The sequence below is a fragment of the Rattus rattus genome, chromosome 4 (genome assembly GCF_011064425.1).
Source record: "Rattus rattus isolate New Zealand chromosome 4, Rrattus_CSIRO_v1, whole genome shotgun sequence".
NCBI classification, from domain to species: Eukaryota; Metazoa; Chordata; class Mammalia; order Rodentia; family Muridae; genus Rattus; species Rattus rattus.
Genome location: NC_046157.1, coordinates 179,571,728 through 179,596,842, shown reverse-complemented (window position 1 = coordinate 179,596,842; position 25,115 = coordinate 179,571,728). Strand labels below are relative to the sequence as shown.

At 37.6% G+C, this 25,115-nt stretch overlaps 1 protein-coding gene across 5 annotated transcripts in view; it reads right to left on the bottom strand.

Annotated features, from left to right (window-relative positions):
• Nucleotides 1–10,080, bottom strand: part of Dlgap1 (DLG associated protein 1) — a 705,387-nt gene extending 695,307 nt beyond the window's left edge. For all 5 annotated transcript variants that reach the window (XM_032901733.1, XM_032901736.1, XM_032901735.1 and 2 more), the window contains exon 1: nt 10,018–10,080. The gene's annotated coding sequence lies outside the window, so the exon portion shown is untranslated. The remainder of the gene's footprint in view (nt 1–10,017) is intronic.
• Between the last annotated feature and the right edge of the window lie 15,035 nt (nt 10,081–25,115).

Genomic DNA, 25,115 nt, shown 5'->3' with positions numbered 1-25,115 from the left:
ATCACACCAAAGGGCCTATGTTCCTCCTAACAAAATCATCTTACAACACTAAATATTCTTTTGTACTGCAGCTGGATCACTGAATAATTTAAAATTTAATGTCAGCTCGCCTTTATCTTAGATTGCATATTAATATCAAGAATTGATCTGGACAAAGCAGTTTAAAGGTACACTTGTAGTGATTTCTTTTTCCATTTTTACTCTCAGATCATAAATGTCTTGAAGCACATCTAAATCATGCTACCATCATGGTGTGCAGAAAGACAAAAAAAAAGTGGTAACTTGATATTTGGGAAACTGTGAGGCTAACAATTACTTACCCCTGTAAACTTTCAACTATGATAGTTCATAGAACTGGAAGCTATTGCAAAGACAATTATAAGCATGCAATTCCTAAGATAATTTCTTTGCTCTACTACTCTTTAAGAATTGTGCATTCTAAGCAACCTTTGTATTATTAGATGCTAAATGTCAATCATGACTAATAAGGAAAACTACCACCCAGTTCAACCAAAGATGAAATGAATATATGTATAAACTGATGGTTCCCCTAACATCATTAGGAGAACTCAGAATGTTTGTTAATTGTCTTTTTTTCTTAGACCAGGCCATCTTCCCCTGTTTTCCAGTTGGGATTAAAAGCTATCCCAATGCTGTCCCTTGCATCATTCTTTCTATTTTATCATCTATGAGAGTTTACACTTCATATTTACCACCTCAAACTTTATCTTTGTTTTTCTTCAGTTTTTACAATTATCTTTGTCTGAAACACCAATGCATTTTAAAATAGTTGAAAACTACAAAGCAAAACGTTCATTTGTCATTCTATTGAACTTCAGATAATGAACAGTCACCAAAAAAAAAAAAAAAGTCAATTTCCTCACCCTGTTTAGCTTGTGCTGTGAAGTCCCGAAAGTCTCAATGAATCTTCATTACAGTAGTGTAACAGTCACAGGATTATCTGGATTTGAAATGTAAAAGTGCTGTCTATTCCTGTTCATTGTAACAATGGCTTGCTAAATGGCCTTTTGCATGAGCATCAGTTATATTTATCCATCCATCATTCAAAGTCTTTTATATGAGTGCCTATTATTATCAAGGATTGAGGATAGTAACTAGTGAGAATACTAACATAGCAGATCATAGCAGTGTGTCTCTAGAAATTCACAAGGAGATTATGAATTGCTGTTTGTATCATTAAAAATGACAACATGATATATGGGTTGGAAGTTGAATGAATTAGGAGTTATATAATCTTAGGTCAGGGAGAGCAGCATGTCTTAATATAAGGTGGGAGAATAATTTCATAGATTATTAGGCAAGTGGACTATTTCCTATTACAGGCACCTGTGCATCATTTTATACTCCACTGAGGCATCGTGATTGAGACATTTATTAGACATGAACAGTCTCAAGTTGAAAGCAGGACTTCAAAAATGTCTTACCTGCTTGTATATTTAAAAATATCTCTCACCATAACTCACTACACAGGTTCAACAGTGTAGATAGCCCTAACAGCACTCAGTTAACATTCTGCAGACCCATGGAGAATGGGTTATTATGAACTGTTATTGCCTGGGGTGAGAGAAGGCTGGATGGGCTATGATGCTGTTTAGAGAGAGAAGTAGGCTTGTGAGGCTGTAATATAATGAATGGATACTCTCTTGCTGAGCAAGAGATACTGGAAAGTATGAGAGAGGCCCAAGTTTAAGGAAGTAGAACACTGGGTTGAGTCACTGGAGTCCTATCTTGGCAGTACCTCTTCCTGTATTTCCTCTTTTCTCTGATTCTACTCTGCTCCACCACACTCTCAGCCATAGTGGACTGTAAAACTGTTAGCCACACAAATGTTTCTTATGTAAGCTCCTTTTCTTCAGTATTTCTTTACAGTGGCTCAAAAAACTAGTATAGGTTTTTCTTATAACACATGAGAATGTATTATCCGTAGAAAAGAGCCTGGACCCTAGACTCAGACAAGAATTGGTTTTGACACCAGCACCATAAATTACCATCTCCTTCATTAGCATTAATAATTCAGGGACAAGTCTTCATTTTTATCTATAAGTTTCTTGTTGACCACACAATAATATGGTTCATGCATTAAAATTGGAAGCTCATCTATTCTATACACCTTTCAATTTTGCTTTCCGTTATAGAAAACATATTTCCTCAGGTAACAGGAGGTGAAGTCGAGCTGAGGGAAACGGTTATTGCCAGATCCCCTGTTGCCCAGGAATGGGAAGTAAGGCTCTATTCTCACTGTTTTCAGATATTGATCCCTGTCTGCCAATTACCCTGATGAAGCCAGGAGCATGGAGACCTTAGGGGCTGAGGTAAAAAGCCTCTTCTCCTGGAAGAAAATGTGCTTTCTCTATAAGCCCTTGGGCCATCTAAAAATCAATATGAGGAACAATCATTAAAGACTGAAATGCCATCCCGGCATCCCTACCCTGTGGGCTGTGGAGGACACAGCAACTCCAGTTAAAGGTTTCCCACAGTGTGTTAGGAGGCAGTGTTGCAAAATACCTTGCCTTGGTTGTACCTACAGCAGCCATATGATCTTGTCTATGTCTGGAATTGTCTGTCAGGTGTAATGATTAGCAATCCCTGCTCTGACTCACCATCTAAGACAGACCATGGTTCTCTATATATAAAGATCTCATAATAATTTCACTACCATTTACTCATATTTCATTAAATATATTTATTATCAGATCTACTAAAATCTCAGACTGATTCTTTCTTTAAAATTATTCTTTGTTTAAAATTCCATTAACTAAAGTCAGACATGGGGGTACACATCTGTAATCACAGCACTTGGGAAGTAGCAGTTGGATCTCTGGGAGTTCAGTCAGTCTGGCATACATAGTGAATTTGAGGCCAGCCAGGGCTTCATAGATACTAAAAATTTTACAGATAGCAATGCCATGGATTTCTAAACCTTCAAGACTAAGCCATCCAATGTGGACTTAATATTTAACATTAACATATCAACAGCCAAAGCTGAACATATTGTACAAGTTCTAGAGTGAGGTCATACCATGTAACAGCAGACAGAATAGACATGCAACTTCCACATAGGAACAACCACTATGTATGATATAGAGTCCATAGCAGATGGTTCTCATTAGAGTTATAGAAAGGATTGAAAAGAACTATGGACTTACACCTTTAACAGGTATTTAACAAGAGTCCCCATGTAGCACTGCCAATACCAACATACAAGGACTATTTTTATACAGCCAACATCAAAAAGATGTTGTTAAACTAAATTGTTTTATTCAAAGATTCATTAGAGAGATTTAAAAGAGAAAACTATTCTAATCTTTAGACATGCCTAAAAAGTGAATCCACTGGGGTTAGGGAAGGCTTAGTGTTGGAAGTTCTCATCATGTGAGAAGTACTGGGTCTGGGAATGACCAGGGATGACACATGGACACACAGACACACAGTCTCTCTGTCTCTCTCTGTCTCTCCCTCTGTCTCTGTCTGCCTCTCTGTCTGTCTCTGTCTGTCTCTGTCTGTCTCTGTCTCTGTCTCTCTGTCTCTCTCTGTGTCTCTCTTTCTTTCTCAACTTGTTTCACTGACATTGAATCAAATAGTCATTTTTTTCCACATATAGCCAGATTCTAGTTAATAAATATTAAAATGCCAAAGAAGTTTATGGACCATCTACTTGTCAAGTATTTTCACTATAAAATAGTAATACGTCTAGCATGTTTTTCTGTTTGTTTGGTTTTGTTCTTGTTTCCAGAGTTGTTTTGGCTCTCTGGCACCTTTTGTGCTTCTACATGAATTTTAGGATACGTTTTCCCCTTCTGTTTCTTCTAAGAATGAGATAGGACTTTTGAATAGGACTATATTGAACTGTAAATGGCTTTTGGTCGATAGTCATTTTCACAATATTAATTCTAGCAGCCCATGAGCAAGGGATGTCTTTCTATTTCTGCCTGTCTTTCCCTATCTCTTTCTTCAGAGGTTTAAAGTTTTCATTATAAAGGCCATGTTTTCCTTGGTTAGATTTATTTCTAGATGTTGTGCATGGGTATACGTTCATGATCTCCTTCTCTGTATGATTGCTGAGTGTTTAAAAGAGAAGGCATTTATTTGATAAAGCTGATTATCCTGCCACATTGCTGAATGTGTTTATCATTTCTAGATGATTTTCTGGTAGAACTTTTGAGATCTCTAATGTATGGTATCATGTTATCTAGAAACAGGGATAGACATTTTATTTCCCTGTTTGCCTCCCATTGATATCCTTCTCTTGTTTTAATGCTTCATCTAATGCTTCAAGCCCAGTATTGAAAAGGAGTGACAGTAGCCAGCTCTATGTCATTCTTGAATTCAGTGTGATTAGTTCAAGTTCTCCATTCATTTAGGATGCTATTGGCTGTAGGATTTTCATATGTAAATCTTATTATGTTTAGGTGTGTTCCTTCTAGCTCTACATTCTCTAGTTCAGTTTAACCTAAAAACTTGTTGGATTTTATCAAAGGCTTTTTGTATATCTATTGAGATGGTCATATAAGTTTTTCCTTAAGCTCATTCATATTTATTATTATATTAATTGACTTTTGTATGTTGACCCATGCCTGAAAACCAGGGATAAAATCAACTTGGTCACGGTGGATAGTCATGTATTTAAAATCATTATTGAAATGTATGTTATAACTGCTGCCATGTTGTTGAGTTTTGGTGGTGGTTGTGGCGTGTGTGTGTGTGTGTGTGTTCTCAATATACTTTGTGGTTTAATAATTATGGCTTTGTATTTCTTCCCACAGTCTCCTGGATGTGTCCATTTCTCTCTTTAGCCTGAAATATTACTTCCTGTATTTGCTTTAGGATGCACAGATAGATAGGTAAATAGATAAATGATTGATAGATAGATAGATAGATAGATAGATAGATAGATAGATAGATAGTAGATAGATAGGCTTTTTTATAAGTCAGGGCATCTTTCTTTCCCCTTCAACTATGGCAGGTAATTTTGCTAGCTATATAAATCTAGGTTGGCTGCCATGTGTATTTAGAACTTGTAATGCATTGCTCTAGATTCTGTGACTTTCAAAGCTTCTGTTGGGAAATCAGCTGCCATTCAGGTGAGTATTCTTCTATTTGTGATTTGCTTTGTCCCTCCTGTTGCAGCTTTCACTATACATTCTTTGTTTTTCATATAGAGGGTTTTAGCTATGATATACTGTGGAAATGTTCTGTTCTGCTTTTTTCTATTTTTTCTATTGGTATTCTGTGCACTTTGTACATCTGTATGTCTTTTTCCTTAGTTTGGGAAATTTTTCTGATCTTGTTAAAGAGCTGGTCAATGTCATTGACTTGGTAATCTTCTCCCTCATCTATACCTATGATTTGAAGGTTTGGTTACACAGTGTCCCATATGCCTACGTATCCATTTCCTGTGTTTAAAAATTCATAATTCTTGCTAAAGTGTTCTAGATACTCTACTTTACCTTCAGTTTTAATATTCCATCTTCAGCTACATCCACTCTACTTGAAAGCCTGTTCCCTGATCTTTCTAATTAGCTGTTGCATTTTCAATTCCCTCTTCACTTCAGCTTGAGTCCTCTCCAGTGCGCCCTTCTTCAGGACCTGGATTGTCTTGGCCATTTCCATCAGCCGCATGTTTGTGTTTTCCTAGGAACTGCCTGGGCTCATATTTTCTTTTTATTCCTTCTTCTTAACCTCAGTGAGCTACCTTTTTGTGTCTTCTTCAAATTCTTTAAATTTTTTGACGAATTCTTTATGATTTAAAAAATGTTTTCTGGAGTTCCTCTAGGTAAATCTTACTGGTAGATTCTGGAGGGAAGATACTGGCTTGGTCTTTCATGTTGTTTGTATTTTTGCAATGAGATCTGGGCATGCAGACTTCTCTTTTTACTTCTGTATCTGATTTGAACAGATCTGGTTAGGGCAGACGAGAGGAGGAGCAGGTGGACTTAGCTTAGAGGGTTACATGTCCTCAGGAGAATGAAGCATGGTAGACAGACTGGAACGAGCTGATATACAGGATGTGAGTCTCTATCCAAGCCTGTGAGTTGGAGGACAGGAATGGCAGGCCCTGGCAGAAGCCTTGAGAATGGTTGCAGTGAAGTCAGGAGTGGTCAGACTCAGCAGAGGGCACTCAATGTGAGATCCAGATCAGATCTGGTAGATTAAAGGATGTGTGTGGATGGGAGGGTCAAGCAGCTCCTCATGCTAGAAAAGGATTGTGGGATCTGTTTGTGTGGAGAAGTTGGATCACATTTAGCATCTTCATAAGACATTTGGACTGTCAGTGAACATAACAGGAGTCAGTATCACTAATGAATAAAACTCGACCCAGTGAAAGGCATAACAACTTAACTTTGTCTAAAACTTATACTAACCACGGATATGAAACATTTTATTTCATCTAGAGAATCAAAATATTAGTTGAGTTTTTGTTCTCAGAACATACAGTAGGATGTCCTGAAAGTCATCTGGTCATGTGAAGTTCTGTCTCATAACTCTTCTCCAGTCTTACTCTCTGCCCACTCTACTCTTCTCTGGGAACAATGTAATAAAATGTCGGTCATGATGTTTGAGAAACTGACCGTTAACATATTCCTGCCAGATATAAAAGTCGAGAAAGATTTCATTTGGACCTTGTCTGGGAGGGAAGTGTTGCCTCAGAATCTTTCATAGATCACTGAAATAGGAAGCATGTTACAATGCTTAAGGCATTACAATCTGGAATTGATCAAAATTAGATGTTTGCATTCTTACACCTCTCTCTCTCTCTCTCTCTCTCTCTCTCTCTCTCTCTCTCTCCTCTCTTCATTTCTTGGTGGAGTGACTTTGAGAAATCCCATAACTGGACTCACTTCATATTATCTCGTAAATTGAGCACTAAACATGAATTCTCCTCTCCAGTCCACAGAACTAAAATGGACTCGCAAGTTATATCTGGTGATATATTAGTCTCTAACTGTAGCTTGTGCTGAGTCTCTAATTTGGCAATGAGTGTTTTAAGAAATGTTGATGGAGGCATCACCTAATGCTTGGTAAGTGCAGAAATCTTTTAACTAAACTAGTCATCAATATTTTGGGAACATAAAAGGCTACATTTAATAATATAGATAAAATATAGTCTATAAGTTTTTACATTTTAAATATTGGTAAATAAATATTTTATACACTTAAAGTAAATGGATTTAGTATTTCCCAATGAAAGTAGTTTTAATCTTTATAATTTTGTACAGAGGATCTCATGTACCCTTATTGCCTACATTGAAAGAGTTCTTAAAGTTCTATATGATGTGATGAAATGAATTAATTCATTGCTCCTGCCACAAATAATCTGTCATGGGTCCAGCTCACATAAACAGGTGAGTTAGCACTACTGAAGATTACTATATTTAATGCTAGATCAGCCACAAATGTCAAGACACATCTTGGGAGATGTAGTAGATTGTTCCTTCTACTGCTTGTTCCTGTAACTAATTTACTTAAAAGTGTACTGGGAACAAATGTACAACATTGAATGGAAGAAAACAAAAACATCTAAAATGTCACTTTATTGTCTTCCCAATTTTGCATGATGTACATCAGACCTTAACATGAGATGTTGATTCAACATTTTTGGCTTCCTAGAACTCAACAGTGGTGGCAAATCATAAACGAAAAGAGAGCTGGCATTTGGGTTAGAATACAGAACCAGATTCTGGTGTTCAAGACGAAATGGTGCAGACAGAACAGAGCATTCGAGGAAGGGCTGCATAAGGTGGTGGCGTCCTGCTTATTGACTGTTTAGCACATGACTCAGAAGGTTAAGTCTGTGTCTCAATGTTCTAAATATTGATAGAACAGGGAAAAAAATCTGCCATTAAGAAACATTAAGTGTAAGGCAACTTTAAAAAAAATCAAAGTTTTATAATTTACTGTGGAAGTGATATAATTTATTTTTATTTTAATTTATTGTTTTTATTATTATTTAATTTCATTTTAATTTATTAATTTTATATAATTTACTCTGGAAGTGATAACATTTAGAAAACTTATAGTAGTTTTCCATACAGATGAATTAATTGTGTCACAAGATACAATTTTATTTATTTATTTTGCTTAAGTTGAAAATACTACACTAGGGGTCTAAATGATGAAGCAACATTTTTCAAAAGCTATATTTCAATTGTTTCAAAAAATAAAACATTATGGGACATTATGCTTTGGTTTTACACATTAAATTCTTGTGACAGCTGCTAGACAACACCTGCAGTGGGAGGGTAGCCTGAGCTACATGAGACCCTACTTTAGCAAAACCAAGTAGAGTGACCACAAAGCAATCACAGCAGAGGTGGCTGGACATATATTAAGGAAGAAAATTTATAACAATGAGGACAGTAACATTCACTATGCCTAACCCCAATGTCTTAGTTCTGTGCTGTGCCCTGTGCATTGTAACGTTCACTATTCATGACATTGTAATGTTCACTATTCACAACATTGTAACGTTCACTATTCATGACACTGTGACATTCACTATTCATGAGAACTGTTATAAACAATCTGCTGTTTTTCTTTCAAAGATGGGGATTTAGAAAAGTTTGCTACTCTGCTCAGTAAATCACCATGTAAGCAGTGACAGGATGATAAAAATCTAAGCTATAATAGCCTTCAGACATATTTTCATTAGATTTAAGAGTCCCAAATCAATAGTACTCTTGAGAACCCTAATGTGTTCCAATTGCTATTGACTGAGTGATAGTTAAAAAAGAAATTTATCATAATTGAGTTTTGGGATAAGAAACTTAAGTCTTCATAGAAAAAAATTAAGGACAAGATTAACTAGCCTAAAACATTATTTTAAATATTTTTACATTGGCTTAATAGAATAATGCCTATTTATTGTTAGTTTATTTAATTTTCAAAACTTCCCAGAAGTCATGCCCAGAAGGTAACAGGGTCTGAATTCAATCTAGAATCCTTGATCTGTTTCAAGAATCTTTATCTCAGCCGCCATGTTGTAAAGAGTGGCATTTATACAACTTTAACCTCCCAGGTCCCATTTTCCAGACCTTTACTACTAGTAAACATTGGGGAAATGATTCCTTGCTATCATGCACGAAATACACGAAAAGCTGCTGAACACTGTAAACAAATGTGAAGCTCAGGAGATTGTCTCCTACGTACAAAGTCAGTTGGTTTCACAGGCACTGACGTAGGTCTAGAGTATCAGATAGGGGCACTGACGTAGGTCTAGAGTATCAGATAGGAGAGGTGAAGAGTAACTCCTGTGTTTGAGAAGAGAACCCTTCAGATGGCTTCCATGTCCTAACATCTCTCTACCCATTGGCTTCATGTCATGAGCCATTAATGGTTTTTACCCCCAGGCTTATGTTCTCAGGAAGCTTGTGTGTGCCTAGAAGATGCAGAGCTATCATTATTCATCTTCATCTTCTCCCTCAGGAGTTCCTACAGCAAAGGCTCCTGCTCTACCTTCTGGTTGCAACTCACTGTCCTTTCCCAGCTCCAATTCTCTAAAAGTTAACTTTGATCAAAGTATCTGGTGATTTTACATATTATAACAGAATATGTCAAACCTAACGAAAGAAACTTGGGAATGATTTATAGAAACTAGCAAAACAAGGAGGGAACGCCAGGTAGAAAAGAATTTGCATATAAGTAATTATAATACACACATTTTCATCACAGCCAATTTTAGAGAAATTGCTTTCCCATTTTACAGCCATTGACTTTACAGATGTAAAATCAGCACAGACTGTAGCAATTAGAGGTTTCATAAATTGTACATTTTTACAAGGAAGAATGCTTGTTAGGAAATTCCACTTACACTGAATGTTAACTCTGTCTACTTTATGTGTGTACTAAATCTCCTTCAAATAGATGAACATTTGCTGATAAAGATATCATTCGATGCATTGATGGTTTTGTAAAAGTGTATCTTTCCAATGAATGAAAAAGTAGAAATGTTTAGGAACAGGTCATGACATTAAATACAAAGGTATGTTAAGTTCTTACCAGTCCGGTGAGACTAATGTAGTCCCTTCTGGAAGACTTTCATTAATCTGGGATTCTATTTGGGCAGGCTGGATGTGTGCTGGTCTTTCGAAGAAAATGTCCCAGAAAAAGGTTTGAGCAGCAGTCACTAGAAGTGGCCTAATAGTACCACTCACAGTTTTCTGAAACAGGTTAAAAAAAAAAAAAACAGGTTAAAAAAAAAAAACCCACCTTGTTCACAGATCGCCAAAGCTGTTCTTTCCACATGACATGAGCTCATTCATCCACACAGCAGTTGTAGCTTGTCACTTTTTTCAACATCTTAAAATTTTTAATGTTGACATTAGTTTTTATTTTTGAGATTATAACTACATCATTTGTCTTCTGTTTCCTTATTCCAAATGCCTCTGTATATTCCTCCTTACTCTCTCACAAGTTCATGGCCTCCGTTTTTCATTGATTGTTATTACATGCATACATGTGTTTGTGTATGTGTTTCTAAATACAACCTGCTCAGTTCGTATGTTATCTACAGTGATCAAAATGCAGAGTTGTAGACCCAAGTCCTAAAGGATACGTCAACAAAACAACTGCTGTAGCCTACCTGTTAGCAAGTAGGCTAGGGTAGTCAACAATGCTCACTGTTTTATATGTTAATTATAAATAATATATCAATAATTCTAACATTAGATGCATTATGCCTAACAGTGAAGTATTATCGTAATTGTTCCTTTACATACTTAATCTACATTCAATTTAAACATTAGATAAAGTGAGAGATTAAAAGTTACTACTATAACAGTCATCATGACAGTATACTGTGATAAAACTTCCAGCATCACTTGCTTAAGGACAAAATTATGTAAATGAAATCTTACTCATGTCACAAACATTGTGAAATCAATTACTCCATGGTTTCTAAACAGCCAAAAGTAGGTGTCATGCAGGACATGGTTTATGTGGCCAAACGCATATTTCAGTCTTCCCAGGATGGATCAAGACAGCATGACATCTCACCATGCTACTCAGAATAGGGTAAACTTAAAGTTATGAAATATTAATTTCTGAAATTTTTCTATTCAATATTTCAGCCACTGACCAGCCATGCATAACTAAAACTGAATAAAAAGTACAAGTATCAAGAAAAGGACACTACTGTGTATTTTGAATAAAATAAAGAATGGGATCTTTGAGTTGCACATGGTCAGGGTTCCTGCCACTTTCTGATAGGCAAGCCAAGGAGTTGACCTCTATGTGAGAACTGTGCATGTTCTATGAAACATACCCAAGTTGCCCTAAGTTAAGCACTTTGTAGTATTCAATGGAAACTTATTGTACTTGTGTGTATCTCAAAGTCCCTCTCCTCCTCTTCCTTCTTCCTTACTTCCTTTCTCTCTTTCTCCTCTTATTGTTAAAAGCTATGAAGGACGAGGGTATTTACTGAGCATACAGTACAAAGCCTTTGGTTGATGTTTGTTAGAAATCATCTCACTATCCATAAGAGAAGTCCTTATTTCTGTACTACAAATGAAGAAACTAAGAATCTGCAAATTTGGAACATGCCAGAGTCAGATGACGAGAAGTCAGTGGATCTGAAGCTTCATGTCTGTCTGATTTCTGCCCTGTTTCTTTGTTTTATTTCTCTACCCCACCATTTTTATTTTAATTGTTTTTATTTTTACTCTTTTGGTTTGTTTCAGTTTAGTTTAGAGATAGAATTTGGCTAAGTAACACTTGCTGATCTTGAACATGTCATTGTCCAGCCTACATCTTCAGAGATGAGATGACATGTTTCACCATGCCTTGCTATGCCTCCATACTTGAGGAACTACACTAATTTCTAAAATGAATTAATTTTCACGAAAATTGTTTTTTTTTATATAAACATTGAATTATTTTTGTGGATGAATTAAATACTTTACAAAGGTGAATGAGATGATGAAAATAACAAACTGAATTTCCAGCTGAATACAAAAGAATGTAAATAGGAAGAAATAGCAAAGAAAAAAAGAGAAAATAACAAAAATAAATCAGAAAAAAAGAACTTGAATATCAATGCCCTGGTTATTAAAAAGGAAACTTTGGCAAAATAAACAAGACAAAAAACTGACCAGGAAAATGAAGAAGTCAAACATTTTAAAAAAGGGAGAAATTGTTTAGGAACTAGCTATTGATAAACATTTAGTAAAATTATGAGAAAGTACTCTATAGGCATCTATGTACATCTTTTGAAGTGAAGATAAAAAACATGATTTTCAAGAGCCATGCAGACAAACTGAATGGTAAGGAAGAGGCAGAGACATCTATACCCATGGGTGATATGAACCAGAACAAAGTAAATAGAAAACATCAAATATCAAAACAACCAAGAAGATAGCATAGAATTCAGAAATTCAGAGCCTTCATGTACCTTACATTAAAATAAGTAATCACAGTTAGAGAACTAATGGAACCAATTTAAGTAACTTTTAGGGACATTATTATGTCGCATATACCAAGTTTAATGATAACGAGATCTTTACATACACACCGTATCCTCACTAAAGACTTATTTGTCCTAGTGGTATAAATAATACTGTAATTGTGACAGTTCCTTGTGATGCAGTGGAGTCCTGTGCAGTTGATTAGATATATTAAGACAAGTTTCTCAGTCTGAACAAGTCAGTTATGAAAAGAGATCAAGTACTTGGATGTAAGACATAACACTGTCAAAGTGCTCCAGGAAAACTCTTTTTCAGCACAGGCCAAGACTCCTGGAATAGGTAGAGAACCCTTTACAGGATAGACATAGGCAAAGAACTCTGAAGTGAATACAGCTAGCCTGAAAAATTAATAACAAGAATTATTGAATGGGATTGTATAGGAAGCAACCAGAAGGGTAAAGAGTCAGCCTATAGAATGAGAGAAATTCTGTGGCCACCAGATATTTGTTAGGGGATCAATATTCAAGTGTCCATTCCCCAAACACCCAACAAATGGGGAAATCAACAGGAAAATTCTCAAAAGTATTACATACGACCACATGTGTATAAAAATGCTTAACACATTTAAACACCACTCAAGGTATACTGACACTGTACCTTACCATGTCAAAATGGCTATCATGAAGAAAATAAAAGAAACATGTTGGTATATATTTGGTACAAGGAAGCTTTATGTATTATTGTAGAATTGTAGGTTACAATACCAATTGTAAAAATCAAAAATAAAATAAACATAAAATCAAAAGTATTCACAAGGTATTGTATGGTCCAGCCCATATTTTGTATATAATTATAGGAACCCAAGTCACCATTCCTCAGATATACATGCACACCAATCCACCACTGTCGATAACCATGAGAATCAGCTGCAATGTCTATCACTGAATGAAACTTGGGTTTTACTCCCTTCCTCCCTCTGTCCCTCAATTCCTACATCCCACCAGCTTTCTGGCCATTCCTCCTTTCTTTCTTCTAACCCTAACAGAATTTTGTTTAGCCATAAAGAAGAGGAAATTATGTCATTTGGAAAAAAATAAAAGGATCTGGCTGTCATTAAAGTAATCATATAAACCAGACTCAGAATGACAACCATACATGTGTATGTCACTAACAATTTGTATGAAAATAGGAAGGTTAGTATTTGGGAAGAGATAGGCAATGATCAGGAGTAGAGAGATGACAAGAGAGAAGCTACGTGAGGGAAGAAAGTGAGCAAGGAAATGGCGTCTATGAAAATGTCATAATATCACAGCACTTTGTACGATAAATGCATCCCAGTGATATTTTAAAAGCAGGTGCATGCAATAAAAGGGAACTGTTTAGAAAGAGGCCTGTGGTGTCATGAGTAAGACACTAACGTGTATCTTCACATGGCGACCTATAGGGTTGTGTGCTTCTCAGTGCAAGTCCACGGTTGCACCTTTTCTCTCTAGTCAGTGGCTACAGTGCAGCAGTGGGCACACTTACTGTCCAACCTCAGTGGGTTCCCAATGGCCCAGTCCAGAGCAATGTGCACAGAATAAAATAAATGACCAATGTCTACTTCATAGATAAGTCACCAACTGAATATGTGAGTATGCACCAACTCATTCTGAGAGTAGAATTCACAGAGAAACGCACAGAAAGAATAATGGGAAAGAAAATAACTTTCCCATAAACACAATCAATTGTTTTGAAGGCAGGGATCATTTCTGGGTGGTAAAAGCAATGAGGGAAAAAACATGAGGAATTAGGATATTAGATAGTCCTGGGCAGCCTTCCCACAAGATGCTTAGTAGCCAACAGAAAAGGAAAAGTGTAAATTGGCAGTGAAAAAGACACCTTCCACATCAACCAAGTGAGCAAATTTCACCTCCCTGGGCATCAGACAATTCAGCCTCCTGAATCTCCTGAGGTCATACCTTAGCTTCCATGATAGTCAGACAAAGGACAAATCATCTGAAATTAGCTAGATAGGAAAACTCTGTGAAGCAATTGAGGGACATCCTTCAAAGCAAATATAGCCAGCACTTTTACAACACCAGGGTTAAGAAAGAAAACGTCTCAGGGAGTTCACTAACTCACAGAAGGGCAGAGCCATGAGAGTAAGAACACAAGCGAGCCAAGAAATACAATAAGTATACCATGATGGCAACATTTGAAGCAGTGTATAAGTTACATCAATATTCATGATTTTATAATTACATCATAGTTATATAAGGGTCTGACATTTGGTGAAGGTACAAAGTTTGTGGGAATTCTGTCCTTTCAAAAGTTATTTTACAGATTTTTAAAGTAAAGACAATCACATTACTCTTGCATAATTATTATGAAATGTCAGAATTTCCTGAGTATTTGTTCTCCAGTCACCAACTTTGAATGAAGTGAACTGAAAAAAACTGAGTCTCTTAAATGATACCCACTCTTTTTCTGCAGAGGCCTTCTTTTCTACATATCACACACAGTCCCCTTGAGGACTTCACAGTCTACTGAGAAAAATAATTGAATCTGTCACTGACAAACAAATATGAGTTTCAGTCATGCAGATAACAATTTCAACCAACAGAATACAGGATGCTTGGGGTCCTTGTGATTCTCTATCCCTTTGGATGTAAAGGCTTCTAAGGCAGTATCTTAGCATGGACAGATATCAACGTATGCATTTTTTAATTGTGAAAGGTAATACTACATCTAGGACAAGAGGGAAACAACAAAATGTTGATAATTTTCATATGAGTCAATATACTATTAAAGCTGATTATGTAAACATGTTCCATCTGGCTAAAATGTTTTTCTTTAAAAAATTTTCAGCACATTTCTGTGAAATAACTTACCACATGCAGAGTCATTTACTGGTCTTAGAACATACTGCAGGTGCTGAAGTATTACTGTTTGAACAGCCACATTTCCCTCAGACTTTAACAGCCTTTGGTGATACATATTTATTTATGACCATGACACTGCAGAGAATTCTGTCCTGAACACAAAATTTTTCAGTTCCATTGACTCTGACTGCTGTCATTATAAGTCCTTCAGATTATAGATTTGATCTGATTACCACATCTTTAGAATCCAGACATGCCATTCTTCAACTAGTTAAAACTGTTCAGGAGACATTGGAATGAACATAGGCCACTTTGTAGAAATGCTGATGATCGAAATCATAGCCTTCATACACACTGGAGGCAGCACAATAAAAAATGCTTTATTATTTTTGGCATTTAGCAAAAAATCAGAATTTTTTTTTTGCAAGCAAGTCTGTGAAGAAGAAAGTTGAAGGGGTGTGTCGGAGCTCATCACAGGAAGAAAGTGCTAACTTCCCAGCTTTCACCAGTCTGTCCTTTATGATTCTCTGGCGGTGATGTAATCACCAGTGAGGACTATTAGCAAGAATTACATAAACCTCTCTTCACCAATTGTCAGCTTGTATATTGTAGATTAAGCACTGCCACAGGCTTCTAGTGGTTGGCAACTCGAGCTGTGGAAAATGTCACAGGGCCTTGCAAGCACACTAGCTGTGCTCCATGGAGCAGAAAATTAAGCTTGGCATATTTGGGGGAGGAGTCTTCTGGTCCTAAGAACTTACAAAAATAGCCATATGGAGAGAACCCAGGGTCACATTTGTAAGTTTTTTTTAATATTTCTGCAATAAATAATTTCGTTAGACATTCTAAAATCATAGCTCATTCTGTCTCAAAGCCTAGCTAATGTTTAGTTGCAAGAATTCATTTCTTCTTCTAATTAAGAAGATGTAAAGAGCACAATGAAATAGGTTTACATCAATGGCACATCAAAATAAACTGAATAAAATTAGCACCAACAACTACCATTCTGCCTTCAATGTTGCACCTTCTCTGATTCCTTGTGAATAAGGATTACATCTGAACAGATAATCATTTGTCAAAGTATTAGGAGCTTCATGAAATAAATTAGTTTCATTACACTAAGGCAATGATACAAATGGACTCATTAATCTAAGCAACACTGGGCTGAAATTTATTGTTTATTTTATGTGTCTTGTTTGAATTATTCTTAGCTTCTTAAAGAATGATCCTTCTGTGGTAATAATACATTTGCTTGGGCATTTTTGAAAACATCCAAGTGCCTTTTTTCTGTTATGATAACATACAGTTTTACCACAGAGGCCACACCTTATTTGTGAATATGGAAAGAAAACTGTAGGATTCGAATGTTTGACAGAAGGGGACCATTCATGAAATAATGCCATACTGCTGTTTAAAGGGGGTAGTGCTGATGCTAAGGTCCTCTTCCCCAATTGGTTCTTGATCTGTTAGTAAAGACAGCTGAGGACCAACTATTAGGGGGAAGGTACAAGTGGGACTTCCAAGTCCCAGGAGGAAAAGGCAGACACCAGGAAGGAGAAAGTTTTTCTGCAATAGTTTGGAGGGAGAAGAAGGCAGCAGGCATGTGAGGTCTCAAAAGGAGCTGAAGCTTGTGGCCAATGCTACAGACAGGTGGTCAGGGATGTTTGTCAGGGGCTAGGGTGGGACTGGCCACTGAAGTATAGGGCAGGTGGGAGGAGTGGAGATAAAAATACTATTAATGGCATGCTTTTCAGGTAGGAGATAGTAGCCCAGCAATTGTGTCCTAAGGCAAGTTGAAAAGGAAAAAAACTGTGTATTCTCCAAGGATTCAAGGGAAGCTGGGTTGGGGCTGGTGACATGGTCACCTCCCAGAGCAAAGATGGTAGAGTATAAAACTACGCACAACGATTGTTCCTAGAAAAGTTTGCACAACTTTGGGGACAGCGGCAAGCTATTTATTTGAATCAGTGATTTCATCAAAATAAGGTTGCACATCCCTATCCTCATCCAGTCTTCCTTCTTCCCTTTGGGTATTGTTTTGTGAACCTTACAGTTAAGAGTAGAATGAAGTATCTACTGGGTAGGCCAGGAGTTACACAGTCAAAGAGAAAGCATATTCTCAAAAAGAGGTGCTCAGAACATTCACAAGCTAACAGTTCAGCAAGCCCCGTCAGCTGTTCATCACTGCTATATTGTAAAGGAAGTGGTCTTCAGTCAAAATTGAGTCAATAACAGGACTTCATACTGGTTGCAAAACCAGAGTAAACTGCTGGCATTAACTCAATGCTTTCCAGACGTAAGCTAGTGAAACTACAGGGTGAATCAGCAGCGAGAGAAACTCTCCTTGTTCCCTCCTCATCCAAAGCTGACACACATTAAAAGGTAAAGATGGGTTAACAAATAAAATGACTTACCTCTTGAACACCAATGTGCTTTCAGCCATGCAGAATACACTGACTACAGAGTATAGTACAGTAACAGACTATAATAAATTATTTTCCCATTTTATCTAACTTAGCCCAAAAATGCAGAGAACAGTTGTCAATGCAGAGGCTGTAATTCTGGGAAGAACACATTTTTTTAAATGTTCAACTCAGAAAAAGGTTCAATGGACAAAGCCTTGAGGCAGTTGATTCTCTCTTCTTTTCCAGATTTTCCCTTTGTTCTTTCTTACAAGCCATGGTACTCCTGTCCTGGACACTGCTTTCATTAAAATGGTCCTTAAGCCTTTTGCTGTCTTCCTTTTGGTTCTTTCTAGGAAGATGCTACCGAAAAGGTATTTTGAAAATTCGGTTAAAAACTTTAACCCAAGGATAGAGATGATTTCCAGGTTCTTAGGTAAGAATTCTATCTGCAATATGAATGGGTCCACGTTATTATTCATGCAAAGAATCCCTGACATCAGAGAAAATTCACATGCCCCTCCCCCATCCCCTACCATCATCTTACCCCTTCATGATTCTGCAAACTCAATGCTAATTCTCCTTGCCATGGCCTGACTCTGTCTCCCTGAAGTCCTATTGATCAACCACATAGCATTTGCTTAGTACCTGCTCTGTGAATGTCAGTGATTTTTTTTTCAGAGATGAACATCTCATGCTCCTTGTTTATTTTACCAAGTAGCTGCCATTATAAGCAGTCTCTCCTCTTATTCATGGAACTGTTCCTAATTTATTGTCTTTTCCATTTAAATTTTAAAAACCTATGATCCCATTACCCCCAAAGCCATTACCCATAGCTCTGTTCTCAGTACTCCCCGAGGTGCTAACACAAACACCCTCAACCATCCTTTCATAGAAAGGACTTGGATTGTATTCCTATCTGAGTTAGTGCTTTTCTGGCCAGGATTGATCTGTTTGTGACCATCCATTACTCTTATACATGCAGGTGGACATTCCAGGGGCCCAGGTCACTGGAAATTTAAGCACCTGTTAACCCCAGGCGGGCATGTCAAGCATGAACCAGATTACTGGTGTTTCTCATGTTCTTTCAAACAAATTTTCTGGACAGAACTATACCTCTGAAGCACATAGGCACACCCATCACCTGGCCAAGCATACTTGCTGTCTGCAATGGCTCTGCTTTAACTAATCTGTCATAAATCTAGAGTTAACGGAGTTGAAAATGTATGACACCATCCACAGAACACACAGCTGCTTATGTAACACTTTACTCAGTGTGATTCTTCCTTCCTCTATAGGTCTCAAGAGGGAAATTGGCTCTCACTAAAGGCTTCCCACTGAGTGGGGTCAGGTAGCCACAAGTCCTTAAGGACCACTCTTCCCAGTTGCTTGCATCTGTCCAGTCCGGTGATCACAATCATCTTTGAGACTGAATCCTGCAGCAAGCAAAACAACTGAGACGAAGGTGCCTCCTGTCTCCCAAGAGGCTGCAAATACATGTGGCCGGAAAATGCTGGTGGTGTTTTCTCCATCATATGTTAAGTTCTGCTTCCATGTATGAAAGGCCCTGTGGCCTTTTGTGTTTTGATTTTTTTTTCTCATGCACAAATTTGGCTTACAAAAACAAAATGCTTTCGGACAAAGAAGCTTTTATTCAAAAATATGGAAATCTTGAAAGAATACAAGGAATATTTATCATAACACATATGTATATATATGTTATATACATATATTTGCACAGATATATAGTCACCATGAACCTATGTCATGAGTATGTATCATTTCTTTTCACATTAATTTCAGCAACTATGTACATTTTTCTCTATGTTTCCAAAAAGTTTATTCTGTCCTGAATTTTGATGTTCAGCTCAATGTACTTAATATTATTAGCCAGCATCAACATTTAAGGACTTTGAAATGAGATATTCTCCATTTCTCTGACAAATAAATAAATAATTAAGCAATCACAAAGACCCAAATTTTAACTGGTAGGTTGCTGCTAACCAGTGTATGTTTCACCCAAGAGCCTGAATAGAGTTACTACCCAGTTAGTTAACAGATGTGTATTTCCGGAATAAATGAGACATCCCTCAAGGCACATCTATCAGCAGTGGCCATTGGCTATTATTAGTGCAGGCAGCATAGATGGGGTTCTGTGGCAAACACAAGATATTTGTCCTTTTACCAGGCTAGAGTTTGACACTATTGGATGTTCGAATTTACCTAAGTACCTATGTGGCAAACAGTATTATACAATTATCGCCAGAATTCTGAACAACTTTTTAAACTACCTAAAAGTTTATCTGGAGAAACAGAATGCAGCCTCACTTTTTTTAAAGTTAAAAACTTAAATTTCTCCTGACATGCACATCAGAATAGCTGAAACAACAAGAAAAAATAGTTAACATAAAAGTGGAGATCCTAGGGCACTCACACATTGCTTATAGCAATATATTGTACAGCTACTTTGGGAAAAGTCATGGCGGTGCCTTATAAAATGAAGGATGTAGTTATCATACAGCCTAGAAATTGTGCTGTTAGACATTGGTTCGAGAGAAATGAAAATTTATGTTTCCACAAAAACCTATATCCAGATGTTTGTAGCAATTCTTTGTAGAGGCCCAAATCTGGAAATAGCTCTGACGTCTTTTGTACAACTTGATACAGTAATAGCTTAGATGTTTCCCAAGGTCATTATGGTGAGCACAGTGGCCAGATCCCAAAGATAACACAGTATGTGTCTCTTTGTGCAGGAGCATTTCATGACGGAAAAAACTAGATCTTGACAAAGATGTGTGTGAAGATAGTCACACACATCTATGGGTTGTGTAGGTTATCATGTACATCTACACTTGTGACTACATAGAACGCATACAAGCACATTCGTGTCTGGTAATTACCACAACCCCTGTGGATACCATTGCCCATTTGGGGTTTGGAATTTGATTATAGTTATTACTTTTGGGAAAACTGGATTGAGAAACATGGGAACTCCATATACACTGCATATTATGCAGATATTTGCAACTTCCTATGAAGCCATAATTTCAAAGAAACAGGCCAGAAAATTAAGGTATCCTTTCCTGATTCCCCAACCACATCTAACGTCCAGGAGATGGTTTCCAGCAGTCTCCAAAGCTCTGTCTGCTGCCTCCCAATCAATCAGGTGATACTGCCTCAAGTCTGCAGCAATTCCTGCTCTGATCCATTCACTAATCCTAACATGACTGTCCTTATCAAGATCACATTGTCATCCAAATTTTCATTAATTTGTTTATTCACTTTACATCCCAATCACCACCTTTCTTCCTCCTCTCTTCCCAGTCCTACCCTCAAAAATCCCTCCCATTCTCCTCAGAGTAGGGAAAGTCCCCTTAGGTACCCCACTCTGGGACATCAAGTCACAGCACATTCTCTCCCACTGAGGCCTGGCCAAGTGGTACAGATATGGGAATGGGATCAATACCACAAGAAGGCCTACAGAATTAACTTATCTGGGCCCACAGGGTCTCACAAAGACTGAATCCTCAAAAAGTATGCAGGGACTGAACCTATGCCCCCAAAACGTTTGTAGAAGGTATGCAGCTTGGTCTTCATGTGGGTCCCCTAACAATTAGAGAGGGGACTGTTCCTCACTCCTTTTCCTGATATCCATATTTCTCAGTCCGAGATCTATCTTCCAGCCCAATTTGACAGAAGGGATCACACACCTGTTGGCCCAATTTGACAGAAGGTATCACACACCTATTGGCTTCTCACCTGACAGAGGGATCACACACCTGTTGGTTCCACACTTGACATAAGGATCACACACTTTTTATAGGGCCTCTTTTCACTTCATGAACCACTGTGGGCATTTTAAATTTCCTTTATGAGGCTCTTCTCTGTCTCATTTTGAGGGTCTTCTTAATTAGATCAAGTTATTTATTTCCCTAAGGATACATATTACGCACCCAAACTTCCAAACAAAGGTCTCTAGTGCAAATAGGCTTTGTTTAATTTTAGAATTTTACTTAGTATGTATCCAACTATGCTCTACAATGAACACCATGATAAACAAGGCTGCCTACTGCCTTGCTCACTCTCTGCCTCATGTTCTGTAGAAGTCTTATGCAGCCCAGGATCTTGTGAACAGAGGTGACAGGACCCATAGTGCACTGAACCTTCCCATAACCATCACTCATCAAGATAATCTTTCACAGACTTGGCCACATGGCAGTCTGATCTTAGAAATGCCCCAATCGGGGTTGGGGATTTAGCTCAGTGGTAGAGCACTTGCCTAGCAAGCACAAGGCCCTGGGTTCAGTCCCCAACTCCGAAAAAAAAGAAAAAAAAAAAAAGAAATGCCCCCAATCAAATACTCCCTCCTCAGGTAACTGTGGGTTCTATCAAGTAGACAACTGTATAAATACTCTCTACATAGCTAATTAACTTATATTTTTCACTCAGTATGTCTCAAATTAAAATTCCGACAGCCCACAAAACATGTCTTTTCAAGCATATTTCCTATGTCAATATTAAAACAATTTGTATTTCTAATAAAGCAAGTCAAAATATTGATACTATTTTCTCTTATCACATTCAATCTATTCTGTTGGGTCCTTCAAAAAAGAATCCTGAATTTAAGAATATCTTACTGCTTTAATTTTCATTGGGCCCTTTGTCCATTTGTATTTTCAGTCTGAAAATTTGAAACAGGTTTTAATTTCTCTCCCTTGTGTGGAGAGATCAGAACTCAATGTCCCTTATAAGTGACAAGTTACAGTGGGATGTGACACCTTTCATCCCAAGCAGACTTTGTCCTCTTGGCCTTTTGTTATTTTTATGACCTAACCTCATAGAACTAACACTGTCTGCACTACTCTAATTTCCCTGCTCTTTCCAGAACATGCACGAGACCCCTGTGTTTCTCATCTTCTAATGTGAAAAGCCGGAAGGATAGCTTTCATGTCTTGTTATTCAGGTGCCCAAGTGACACCAAGGATTATCACTCATGCTTTGTGTAGCAATTTCATCTGGGTGGAAATTTCATCTTCAGTGGAAGAGAGGAGGGAGAAATAAAGGGAGCGAACTTGAGAAAGTCCAGAAGAGCTAGAGCTTACAAGATTCACACACACACACACACACACACACACACACACACACACACACAGACACACACACACACACACACACACACACACACACACACACACACACACACACACACACACACACACACACACACACACACACACACACACACACACACACACACACACACACACACACACACACACACACACACACACACACACACAGACACACACACACACACACACACACACACACACACACACACACACACACACACACACACACACACACACACACACACACACACACACCACACACACACACACACACACACGCACACACACACATACAAACACAGTCCAACACATGTACACACACAATCACAAACTCCCACATACCACCCATACACATACACATACTGGCGTGGCCTTATTAGTGCTCTAGCTAATTTTAAGTCACCCCCCTCCATTAACCACTTACCTATGTTTCTGTAAGTATGTAAAATGAAAACCAAATAGGACTTTGGAGGACTCCTTACTTTAATCCATTGGTTCTTATCTGAGATCAGTAGACATTTATTCCTATCTCCCTATGGATAACTCATACAATTCCTTACCATTCCCCATAGAACTCAGATATCACAGCAGGGATGGATGGATGGATAGATTGACAGATATGATAGACAGATAGATGATAGATAGACAGATAGATAAACAGATGACAGGCAGAGATATATGATAAATAAACAGATGAGAGGTAGGTAGATACAATAAATTATAGATAAATAGATGATAGGTAAGTAGATAGTAGATGAGAGTTAAATGTACAAGAGAGATAAATATAAAGATGTGATGAATTAAATAGATGAGATATATAAGTAGATAACATATGATAGATATAGATATAAGATAGATGATCAGATATTAGATAGGTAGATATAAATAGACATAGACAGAGGTAAAGAGGTAGATAGATGATAGATCGAGATATGATCTGAATATCTTTATGTGTGAAAATCATGACTGAAGGCTTGGTCCCCAGTTTGGCAATTCTGCAATGTGGCAGAACTTTTTTTGAGTTGAAGGTGTTTGAGTCACTCAGGGGCTGCTGCTGAGTAGTGGCTCTGAGGAAAAGGCACATGAAGTCCCATGTTGGTCCCTCTCAGTCTAACTCTGCTCATGGTTCGAGATGTAGTTACTGGATCATTGATTCGTCCCGCCTAATATTACATACTCTAAGTCCATCAATTTTCTTACACATTCTTTAACTTCATTTTATTTTTTCAAGCTGGAGAGTGTTAGTTTATATATAAGCCGACTTTTCATTATCCATTGATTTGTTGACGGACAACTAGGTTGATTACAATGCTTAGCAGCAACAAGCATGGGTGCTTGTTGGCAAGTGAATGTTCTCCTAGTTCTAATTCTGTTATGGACATTTTGGCTTGGTTGTAGATAAGTGGATAAACTATATTCAATATTGAAAGCACAAATTTTTTTTTTATTAACTTGAATATTTCTTATATACATTTCGAGTGTTATTCCCTTTCCTGGTTTCCAGGCAAACATCCCCCTCCCCCCTCCCCTTCCTTATGGGTGTTCCCCTCCCCACCCTCCCCCTATTGCCGCCCTCCCCCCAACTGTCTAGTTCACTGGGGGTTCAGTCTTAGCAGGACCCAGGGCTTCCTCTTCCACTGGTGCTCTTACTAGGATATTCATTGCTACCTATGAGGTCAGAGTCCAGGGTCAGTCCATGTATAGTCTTTAGGTAGTGGCTTAGTCCCTGGAAGCTCTGGTTGCTTGGCCTTGTTGTACATATGGGGTCTCGAGCCCCTTCAAGCTCTTCCAGTTCTTTCTCTGATTCCTTCAACGGGGGTCCTATTCTCAGTTCAGTGGTTTGCTGCTGACATTCGCCTCTGTATTTGCTGTATTCTGGCTGTGTCTCTCAGGAGCGATCTACATTTCTGCACTTCTTTGGAAAGCACAAAATTTAATGTAACATTCCATAGCTTCCATTCTGAATGTCTATTCTAACTATATAGAAGTTCAGCGAAATACATTTTTTAAATATATCATTGAGTATTGATTTTGAATGTCACCATTTTCCCTTTGTTTTAATTTATTTTCAGGTATTTTATAAAATTAAAAATATGGATCCTCTCACTTCTAGTTGTGGCAGCACAGGTAGTAATGGAGGAGCAGGGTGCACTGAGGCTGTTTACAGCAACACTAAGCTATCTGGACTGTGACTGTGAACAAATTTCTATTTACATTGTATCTAGCTATTTGGGATACATTTTTGTAGTGACATAAGTTGTTATTACCTGGCACCATCTCGGTAGTGACAAATATATA